The following is a 12,185-nucleotide window of genomic DNA, read 5'->3' on the forward strand; positions in this document are numbered from 1 at the left end:
TATCAGAAAACCTAATCTAAAATCCTGTGAATTCTGAATGAGGGAATCTGGAATCTGGAATCTGAACCAGGAATCTGGAATGAAAATTTTGGTATTTGAATTTTTGCTCTCAACACTTTATCGACCGCCATTCACTGAGTACCAACTTGGTTTCGCGCGCATTTACTTCCAGTACCGGCTAATTTTTCGTCACATATCGTATTAGGATTATTCCTTTTGTTTCGATAGAAGGTTTCAGAGGAACATTTATTGAACGTATACTTATACTATGAATCAGAAGCCGCTTAATAGTCCAACAGTCAAGAAGCGTTAGCAGTCGGAAAGCCGATTAAACGACTAGCGGTTGAAAAAATGTTAAGCAGGATCTGGAAAGTATTCAGGTCAAATGTAGAATCAGAATCAGAACACCTATCATATTCAGCGTTTGCATTCAAAATCCAATATTTCGATTTTAAAAACTCAATGCCAAAACCTAGGTCTCGAAGAAGGAATCCGCAAAGATGAAAAGTGGATTTAATTGGAGAATCCTAGCCGTCAATGCACGAGTGCTCGAAATTTTTGTCTTAGAAATGCCTAGGCTAGTGATGAAACGAATTTCACATAGCGGCGGGTCGTTTGGCTGTGTACCGATTTGATTCGGTTCAATTTCCCAACTATTTCTTCACGCCGTCAGGCAATCAGAAGCACCAGCAGGTGTAACGTGACGCCTATCGGTGTGTGTTCACACCGACAACCAGCGCGAGCAAACAATAATTTGAGGTTTCGGTGGTAAATTGCTACAGCCGGACAACCGATTACGACGCCCTTTCGGGGTCGGTCGAAATCTGCAGGTGTAAACGCGAAGGCGTGTGCGGGCTATCATCATCCTATCTTGCTGATGCCTTGGTGGAACCACGGGAGGAAGAAAAAAAGTGCACGATTTCCGCAGGAGATCGGGCGCCTTCGAAGCAAGATTTCTGAATCGGACCTAGCGCGCGTACCCTTCAAGATCTGATCTAATTGCTCCAACACGGAGGAGGAATGACGAGAATGATGTGCGCGCCCCGATGTTGTGGCCTTCGAGGATATGGCCTTTCCGGTCGACCGTGCCCCGCCCCGTGCGATCGCGTGAAACAAGCCCTCAAAACGGGGCGCTAATCCATGGGAGTAACTGCAACAGAGCCGGCGAAATAATGTAATTAATTGATGAGAACGCGTTATTATTATTTCATACTGTTTTATCACTTTTCCGTGGGAGGTAACCCGAGATTGATGAGTTCCTGAAACTTCGTTCACTCTAGAGATGCCGTGCCCTGGGTCAGTTTTACATCGAAACGAACGCAGCTCCTTTCCTTGTCCGATGTGCTGCTGTTGTTGTTTTGTTTTGTTTGATTGTCTATCGCACACCTACAACCGCTGCTTCCTTCTGACCGACAGGTTACGATGGCAGCAGCTCTCGGAATTTACCTCGTCCTGCGTCCTCTCTCTCTCGCATGACCGCCACCGATTAGTGAGCCCGTCTCATACCGGAAACACATATAAAATTCATTGAAATTACAATAACAACATGAATTTAAATTATATTTTCCTTCTGTGCCTCGTTTTATTACGATATTTTTTTCGCTCTCTCTGCTCTGTGCATGTCCAAGGCGATTCGGTGATGGTGATGGAGACCGGCAATGAATTATTTAACAGAGAAAATCAGATTTTATCACCTTGTGAGCCAGCGCTGCTCTTCTAGGCTGCTTCGTGAGATTCTCTCGTGTGACGTCACTCGAATTTGACAGTTAACTCCCAAGCGTGGCCATTGTGTTTCGCTCGAACAATAGAGGGCACAATTGCAGGCTGCGGCAACGGAGGCAGTTGGTTGGGAGAAAAAAGATTGTTTTTCTGGGCTCGAGATTCCACTGCGGCGGCGGTGGAATGTGCCCAGCCAAGTATAACGTTTTGTTTGCTATTTATTATAATAAATATTTCGCAATTTGTATACAATCCCACGCGCTTTTCCTAGCGTTGTAGACCCCCCCCCCCTTTTTTTTCACCATCTCTAGACAACGAACTTGTGGCGGCGTGTGCAGAAGAAAGTGCAACGATGAGCCCTTTTTTTGTTTGGTTAGTTGGTTGGTTGGTGTGCGCTGCAGCAAAACACGTAAGGTGTCTTCGACATCTGCGCTTGTGCCTGCCGTGTTGCCATTTGGAGCGTGAGTAGTGAGTAACTAACGATGAACGCAGGGAATCAGCACGGCTCGAAGGAAAAAAATCCGCCTTGAAGACGATGCAATGTCGAGGGCACCAGCTGAAGCGATTAAAAGTACGACGAAATGTACGAGAAGAAAAAAATACAACAACAACAGTGGGGAATTGCAGACAGGTTCAAGGAACTCTTCCCACTCGCGATCGCACTTGGCACTTGGTGATGGTGGAGGTGGGCCGGATCGCTCCCTCTCGGTGGTGTGTGCCCTTCGATGTGCGTAAATATTATTGTTGCAGCAGCGATGATCCACGTGATACAAACTTGGATTCGTACATGAAGATGGTATGTCCCTACTTTCGGAAATGGTAGAACAGTTTTTGAGACTGTCTAACCTTAAAGTCAAACGCGTGTAAAATGTATGAAATACTTTGATGACAACATTAGGGGAAGTACCATCATGAATGTGAGATACGGTTTTTAGAGCTGTGAATTTGGTCACTTCTAGCACTGTTGGAGGACTTTTGTTGGAGGACTTTTCTCAAAACTCCCGAAAATTCGTTATCAAAACAATGATAAATCACTGAAAAGATGCAAGTATATTTCCAAAGAATTCGGGGACCAATATAGGGGTTATTCATATCCCGGATTGATATTCTAAATTTAGATTTCAGATTTTGATATCCGCTTCCAGTTGATTATTTGGAGTGAAAAATTATAAGGGGTTGTATCAAAGACACGACCAAGACAGACAAAATGGCAATATTTTCAAATATCAAGAGTCGTGCTACATGTTGTCTAGTGTTGTCGCAGTGGTATCGCACCTATAGCCGTCTTTCGTGCATCGCCATTCAACCAGCACCAAACAAGCGTTCCACAGAGAACCGCACACGGTAACATACAGATGCATTGATAAAAAAAACATCGCAAGAAAAATCTGTTCCCGAATTTTCGATGAAAACCGTCAACAAAGGATAACCTTCTAATCCCACAAGAATGGAGCCGATGCGCATGAAAGCAAATACAAATGACAACTAAAATTGGCGAAGCTGCTTTATTCATACGTGCAGGATATAAAAAAAAAAAGTTTCGCGCAACGAAAACAAGCAACTTACACAAAGCCAAACACTGGTGGCTTGGAGCGACTTAATATACACACACCTATAATCATTTTGCAAACTTATCAAAACGCTTTCGTTAGTATTATTGACCTTGAAGAGACGATTGCTGAGTAAGGTGCGGTTGTAGATGTATTGCTAGAAGTCGTCCTTGGTGGAGACAGTTTGGCAACTGGAACGCGAAACTAAATCATATGTAGCATCCCAGCAGAAGAATCATTTTCCTTGTGAGCAGGCGATGGTTATTTCCTACATAATGTACCAAAAACATGATTACGCATGCTTTTCCATGGCTCGGCTCGATGTGTTGATTGCAATGCCAATTGCATAGCGAGTAAAATATTCAGATATTATACATATTTCAAATTTTGATATCCGCTTCCAGTTTAATATTTCGAATGAAAATTTATCGGGGGTTGTATCCAAGACACGACCGCTTAGGACGTGCAGCTCGAGAGGAAACGAAGATGACACAAAATGAGCAAAATGAGATAGATAATTCACTCTCGCTCGACGCTCGCCGACAACGACGTTGCCTCGATGACCGGCAAACGAGCAGTGAAAATTGTTCTCAGAGGAGATGCAATACTTATACGCTAGCGACAGCTTACTTACTATACAAGGGTGGAGTTTACAAGTATTCTCTTTTCGCTATGTCCTTCGTTATTTTTATTCTCGCGGTTGCATAAGTTGCCCGTTATAGACAGCACGGTTCGGTAAGCACACTGTTTTCTGATTTGGCACGAAAGACGTAGTCCTACGTAAAAAAGAGAGCAGCAATATTTGCCATTTGAATGAGCGTGAATAAAATGCAGCACGGAATGCAATACCTTCATCATTATGTGACGATATTTTCAATGAGAGTACCCTTGTAAGGCCCTGAATTCTGGATCCTATGTTCCAGGTACAATGATCGACACGTTCAACGCTTTTCAAAAAAATGATTCTGTGTGATTTCAAAACAAGAAAATGACTCCAATTGACAGTTAGTGCTGTCCAAATTCCGGGTTCTTGTTTACACATCCGATAAACCGCCAAAACGACGACTGTCTCCCACGGCCGAGATGGGTCCCACGATAACCCCGAACATTATTCCCGGCGTAAAGATGCACACAGATAGCACGGAGTTCGCGCCAAAGTAGCCGTCGCGTAACAGCCCGAATCGGGCACTATAATGAAAGCTTGTTTACAGAGATTTTGACACGCGGTATCGCGCGATCTTCCGCGTGCGCCCCTCAGCTATTTGCATACAATTAGAACATCGCTAGGCGCTAGGCGAGATAGCGATTTTCGGAGGGCGAGCGCTTCAGATTTGCGGAATCATTTGCAGCAGCCACTTGAAGGTTAGCCATTACCCCATTAACCAGTGCGCTTCCTGTTCTACTTTTTCTTCGGGGCTCCACAGCACAGACTCACTGCTGCCCAATTAGCGCTTTCTCTCTCGCTCCTGAAACAACCCCGAAATTACCTTAGCCTAGTGAAACAGAAACCCGCCCGAATTAAATCTCGCTAAAAACAACAGTAATAATGACGCCCTCGTGGCCTGCAATGGGGAAGAGAGGTCAGCCGGCGTTGGCGAGGCGCGGATTAATATGTTAAACAGTTTAATTGCAGTTAAATGGCAATATTTCACCCACTTTTCTCTCTTTCGTTCGCCTCATTATTCAATGACCTTTGGCTGGAATGATTCAGCCACAAGCCACACAGAAGAGAAAATCGAATGGAATGCCGAACGATTTGTTGGGTGCTTTTCAATGTTTCAGCGTTCCAACTGTGTGTAATTCAACAGATCCCATAAACTAGAAACCACACACATAAAAAAACGCATTCAACCGGCAACATCTAAATTAGAACCCGCGAAGACAGATGCAAGATGACTTGGATTCTAGGCAAAGTTTATGAGTATTTCGAGAAACTCCCGTAGTTATAGGTTTCTTCTCTTTCAACGCTGTTTAATCGATATCAACGCAACGCACATTCGAGACGCCGCCGCCGCCAAGTCTGATGTAACACGAGAGGCAGTGAAATAATGTGTGCGCCCGTTTACCCTTCTCTCCCAAACGCGCGCGCGTCTCGCGTTCACTTATCGTGTCAATCAACAATTAATCATGTGTGTGAGCAGAAGCCTGCCCCTGGAAGAAAAAACAACAGTTTAAAAAATCACTGCTGCCCGTTTGTTGGCTACGGAGATCACATTTCATCCGTGTGGCTACTGCTTAACATCTGTAGCGCTGCTGTTTGTTTATCCCCGCCGCAAGAGTGCGTGCCTGGCGCGCGTAGTCACTCTGTTGTTGTGTTTACCTCACGTACGCCAGCCAGCCAGAGTCCGAGACGAGGGGCCGCACCGCAGTTGATCTCGTTCGGGAAAAACCAACCCCCCCCCCCCCCGGCAAGAAGATATCACCCCTCTTCAGCTTTTCGTTCGAGGAGTAGGTACACTGTTGTCAATCCAGAAATAGTAGCAAAGTGTGAAATTACTTTGGGATTACACACTTACGAACAGCCAATTATGGTATGGGAGAGTAGCGAGGTCTCCGAGAGGGAGGTCGATGTTTATATTGCACCGAACGAAAGCGCGCGCTGCCCATCAATATTAGCTGCTAGAAAAATAAACGATTAAGTGCGGATAATCGTGTGCGTGGGCAACAGAATGTTTTCGGAAGCGAAAGTTGCTATTTCATCGTTGCTGTCAGAGTCAAGCAGCGAAGTTGCGATTTTCCAATCAACATACCCTTCCCCATGGAAGTATGTGGGGGAGAAATTTGGCGCCTAACCCAAATCGACTCCGTCCTTCGCGGCTGATGACAGAGCACAATTTTCTCAAGGGGTTGAAACCAAGCAGTCGCAAGCAACTTCCAACCGACTTTTGAAGAGTCACTTCGAAGGACGAAAGCGGTAAGAAATCCCCCCTTATTGTTTCTATTGTTTCAGCAAACCGCCATTTTTTTCTGAGACAGTCGTCGCGCGTGCGAAAACAAAACCACCAGATATGAATTCAATTGAATCTCACGGCTCCCGGAGGCGTTTGTCGCTCGGACCCACAGTGGCGGACAAAACATTTGTAACCTATTTTGAATAATAATAATAAAAAAACTGTCCATTCAAATGTTATCATAAATCTTCTTCACCTCTAGAGTTTGATAAGACATATCTAGAACACTTTTTATGAGATACTCTGAAAAGCAAAAACATAAAAAATGGAGAGTTGTGTTGAGACACGGCCGAATAGTTGACGTTAGGCTACACACAAAATTCAATAGTACAAATTTAGAATATAGAATATAGAAGAATATAGAAAACAATATGGAATATTAAGGCTACGCCTCATTTGACTGCTCGCGACGACCGTTGCCGCTGATGACTCTATCCTAGAAATACTAGTGTTACATTATAGAATTTTGAAACTTTTCAGTTCATTCGACTATAGCCTTACTAAAGGCTAATCAAAGGAAAGCCATCTCTTGTCACACGCACCATCAAACTTGTCACTTGGGAAGCACTAGAAAAAATTCTCACTGATCACAGGCTCTTCTATATTCTCTCACCTGGGAACGAGAGCACCTGCAGCTCGATTGATTGATTGATTGATTTTTGCTGTTATAGAGGCTTTGAACTACAATATTCATTCGCCTCTTGTCTTGAAAATGGCCCATTGTAAGATCAATCATTGGAGGCTCCAGGGATTTAACCCACGGTCCTCTGCTACATAATCGTTATAGCTACCAAGAGATGCCTGGTTTTTAAATCCGTGTTAAGAAAACACCTTGCGATCTGCGCAAATATATGGCGTTACTAACAAAAGCGCAACTGATACTATGTGAGTACGTATGACTAAAAACAGATGGTTAGAGTAAAAAAAATTGGAAGACGAGAAAGAGAGAAAAAAAACAAGAGAAAGAGGGACAAAAGAGAAAAGCAACAGAGAGACACAAGAGAGAAAGAGCAAAGAGAACTGGAAAAGAAAGAATAAAGAGAGGTTAAGAGAAGCAAAAAAGAAAAACAATTGGAAGCGAAAATGCAAACATGAGAAAAGCAAAAGCGAGGCGAAAAAGAGAGAGAAAGTGACAGAGAAAGCGGAGCAAGACAAGAGAGAAAAATAGAAAGCGAAGCAAGACAAGAGAGAAAAAAAGAAAGCGAAACAAGAACAAAATAGAGAAAGTGAGCAAGCGAGAGAGAGAGAGAGAGAGAGAGAGAGAAAAGAACCTAAATAAATAGCGAGATAGAGAGATAATCTTAATAAAGGAAAGAAATAGAGAGAAGCAAGAGAGATAGCGAGAAGCAAAAAAGTAACAAGAGCGAGAGGAAGAATGAAAAAGAGAGAAAGAAAGAGAGAAAGAGAGAGAAAAAGAGAAAGAGAGAGAGAGAAAGTAGGGAACTAGGGATTTCTTGTCATTTATGAAACTCAAAAATGAAAACGATTTTTTGACTAGTTCTTTTCTCTTCAGACAGTTATTATCCTTAATAAGTTATAATTCTTTCATGTAAAAACAAAATGCACGAATGAAGAAAAAATATCAATCTCTGAAAATGTCGATTGAAAAGTTCGCTCCGGCGTGAAAAATGAAACCGTGAATGACCGAAAGGGACGCGCTACGACATGAAATGTAGTGCGTGACAAAACACTGAAATTAATTAAGTCTCGTAAAGATTTACCGACGAACCTAAACAAATATTATTGTGGGCTTGTGAAAAGTAAAAAAACGATATATTCAGATATTTATTAAGCACACCCCCAATTGTCGAAGAGGCCGTCCAAAACGAGGTCTTTTGGACAGGAATTCGTGAGTTTTTTCCCACAAAACTGCGATAAGATGTTTCAAATCGCCGAGCAATCACATTTTTTTTTTGTAATTCATTAGCAGAACCGGTTAACTACAGTCCACCTCAAAATTGTGCAATGACAGTTTCCTCGCTGCTTGAGATTGTTTTCCACAAGAAAAAAACTACCCAAAGACGTGAGAGACTGAAATCTCTCGGAAGAAATAACAATCCTCGAGAAATATCACGCAGAACTGTACAATATTCGGAAGCAATTAGATTCGAACTAGTTTTCAGTCACCCCAATGGTTACACCACTGAGGCCAGGAGCAAATGTGTTTCTGAAAGTTCCTCTCATCCCTTGAATTCACGATCTACCCTGTACTCCAGGATTTCTCATAAGTTTTCGAACGGGATGAGTTCCGAACAACGTCATAACATCACATCTTTCAAGATGTTAAAAGCGGTATATTCTCAAACGTAAGTGTTTGACTGCAGTTCAATTGCTCAGAGACTTGAACCACACTAATTTCAAAGGAGCTAGATGTTCTTCTGAAACTGAATCCATTACAGATTGAAACTCAATCCCGTAAAGATATTTGAAGATACGCTAGAACGAGTGAATTCATTCAATCCAATTCAGACGAGGGCTCACGAGTTTGACATGCAACAAACTTCGAAACGAACGTCTTCTAGCTGAACCAAAACGATGAAAACAGTTCAAATTGGATATGTGTACTCGGAAACCTTTTCAAGTGGTGAATGAAAACGTTTAAGACAGCAATTTCAACTATTTCCGTTGAAATTTCTGTCTCATTTCTGTTCGATTTGTGACAAGAAAATTCATGGGATTTGTACCACTATTTTCTGTCTGAAAACAGACGTTATTGAATATTCTAGTTTTCAGTCGCAAATGTTTCGTCCACCACTGTTGACTTTGCCAATGTCGCGGCGATGAAGATTATAGCTCGTTACAGATGTTCGTCGCGCACTTTGGACGACTTCTATCGCGCTCCGGCGATAATTGCATAATTTCCTCATTAAGTCGAGTGGCATCAGCATCAGCAGATTTTAAGCTAAAATGAATCTTCGTCATTCATAATCTTAATTGATCAAAACTCGGTGGTGGCCAACCAGACTCGCCCCGCCGCGGCGGAAGAGAAATTAAGTCATGATGACAAATTGAAAGCTCGCGCGCAAAACTCGCCGGGCGTTTAAGTTATGAGCAAAGGTCTGGTCTGCTGCTGTCGAAACAATAAAGCGACACATTTCATCATATGGCGAAACGACGGAGACGCTGCCACGATTTACGTCCATTCATTAGTAGAGCAAGACTACGACGACGCGCGCGATGGCGATAAATTGTCCTCTCGTGGTTCACGCCGCGTAACGCGGCGCGACCGGATATAGCGACTTACTGCAGGAATTTCGACCAAACCCAATCCGCAACACGATTGCACACGATTAGTCGTGAATTGTTGCCGCTACTGACGGCGACGCGTTCGATGACGACAGAGCGTTACTGCTGCTGCAGCTAGGGGACTGCTGGGGGTGCACAGATCACGTCTAGACACACTTTTCCTTTTAATCTTTTCGCTTTCATTTTGGAAACTCGCCAGCGAAAGCACTTAATCTTATGTTCGCTGGCTGGATTTCCCCACCCCGAGCGCAACAGTGGAAAAACGACTACGGCGACCTCTCGGATGCCTTGTCGGCGCGCAGAACGCCAGCAACAACGGAAAGAATGCCATGGTGAGTAGCAAAAAATTTAATGTCTCATGACAAGACATTTCCTCTCGGGTTGCACCAGACGAAATTCTCCGGAGACTGGCGGCTTGCTGACTGCAGACACTACGCGCCCCACCGAAGTTCCACACAACGAAGTGCGAGGCGACGCGTGCGACTGTTTTTCCGTCGTTTGGTTCCGTCCCGTTCCGTCCCGTTCCGTCCTCGGGTGACGTCATTCCGAAATTTATTTCCTCATCAGAGAGAGGGTACCCTCGCTCCACACTAGCCAAGGCTAGACGCGATTTGTCATTCGATTAAACGAGCCGGAACGGCGCCACAGCCACTGTTGGCTATGGGAGAGACAAGGTCTCGGTCAGCTAATTCACATATATGCATACGGAGCGCGCGCAAGGTGCCAATTATGAAAGAGTAACCTTGGCACTGAATCACGATGACAACGATGGAGTGAGTCAATGCCGCTACCTCCGCCACCGAGCAGGAACTAATCGAAAGTCTTGCTCATCAAAATTCCGACCCACCTTCCTTTTTTCCCGACAATGATTCACTGTCCGTTCGCAGATAAACATAAACTATTTCTCCTTTTGACATTTCTTTCATTTAAAATATTCTCATTTTCGATTTTGTGGGTCCGAAAACAAAACGAACAGTCTGAAAATGCGATATCCCTCGAGTAACACCCACTTTATTATTTTCGGTGTTATTGAATCCGGAACGTGAGATTCTGGTGGATGATCTCGTTTCGGCGGTGGCGGCGGTCGCGATGCAACGTGAATAATTATTCCCCAAGCAGCATATATATATTCTGGGGAAAATAAAAGTTCATTCAAAACAAAACAACAACCGCGGAGAGCCGTACCAATTTATAATTGACTTAATTTATATTCATCAGGTTTATTCTCTGACGCTCTCGGTATCTCTCGTGCCCGGGTCAGAACCCAATCGGGAACAGGGAATGGAGGCGGCGGAATATCGTTCTAAGTGTTCCCATTTCTGGAGAAATCCGAGCGCAAGCTTTTTCTTTTCCAGCCGTACAATATTAAAATTAAACCGCGCGGACAGACCTTGAGAACGGAACAAGGATTCGATGGGGGCATATCCGAAACAAAGCCGAGCGCGCTCATCGCGCGCAAGGAGCGTTAGCACACAAAAACGCACGCAGGCGCGCGTCTGTACAAACCAATTTGCAATTAATTTTGAGAATTCCATTTAGGGAATACCTCCGCGCCACCGTGGTTCCACGTCCGCGTGGTTCGACAGCGACATCCAGGTGCTGCGGGAGGAGGAGGTGCGAGACGAGGATGGAGAATTTTGCAAACATGCAAATAAATTGTGCGATGTAAGTGCACGCGTGTGAAGATGAATACTTTCGTACCGCGGCGGTGGCTGCGGTGACTGCTGTTGCTGTTGCTGCGCTGAAGCGTAAGTGTCGATGGAGACGGATGGGGACGAAAAAGAATGGCCGGTGCGGGGGACACGTCAGACACGTCGAGAACGACAAGCGCGCGGGAGAGTGCACAAACACACAGAGGAAGGGGTGCCGGATTTTTTTTGTGTAGTACTACATTTAACAGTGAATGAAAATATTAAAAATGAATTTGCAACGAAAAAGTGAAAGATTTTAAACCCTTATAACGCGACCATTTCCTGATGGATCATATATATGTTAGCATCCATCGATTGGAAATACTTCTACGCATCTATTGGAATCATCCATAGGCACTAGCTATTTGTGGTCTCGTAGCACGACCGTCTAAAACAAACAGCTAACGTGGCGGCGAGGTACAATTTCAGTTGCACTCGACCCATTCTATTTGTTGTGGCATATGAATAGACCCCATAGATGGTTCCCATGAACGGACAGTACCCTGGCAATGTTTTCATCATTGCAAAGCAATGAACAGCCAAACAGATTGTGAGATGTCATGAAGCCATTATCATGACGACTGAGCTTCTAGCAGAGATATTTAACAGAGGTAACATTCCTCACTGCTCCCGTGGCCGAGTGGTTAGCGTCATAACTAACATGCCGGGTGTTCGGGTTCGATTCCCGTTCTGGTCGGGGGAATTTTTCGTCAAAGAAATTTCCTCCGACTTGCACTGTGATCACGCGTATTCTCTAGAGCTTGCCACTCAGAATGCATTCAAGGCGTGTTATTTGGCATAGAAATCTCAACTAAGTACTAATAAAAATGACGCAAGTAATACTACGTTGAGACGGCGAAGTTCCTCTAGGAACGTTAGTGCCATTGAAGAAGAATAACATTCCTCACTTCATCCGCTCGGAAGAAAAGCGTATTTTGTTCGGTGTTTTTCGAGATGTCACTCGTCCATACTTTCCTGCTCTTAAAAAATTAGTAAGAAAGGCAGAAAAGGAAGTTTTTTCAACTGTT

The 12,185-nt window shown here is 44.0% G+C and overlaps 1 protein-coding gene across 2 annotated transcripts in view; it reads right to left on the reverse strand.

Moving 5' to 3' along the window:
• LOC129768839 (protein rhomboid) overlaps window positions 1-12,185 on the reverse strand; it is a 216,895-nt gene that overhangs the window by 15,862 nt on the left and 188,848 nt on the right. The gene's annotated exons all lie outside the window — the stretch shown is intronic.

Source organism: Toxorhynchites rutilus, chromosome 2 (assembly GCF_029784135.1).
Source record: "Toxorhynchites rutilus septentrionalis strain SRP chromosome 2, ASM2978413v1, whole genome shotgun sequence".
NCBI lineage: Eukaryota > Metazoa > Arthropoda > Insecta > Diptera > Culicidae > Toxorhynchites > Toxorhynchites rutilus.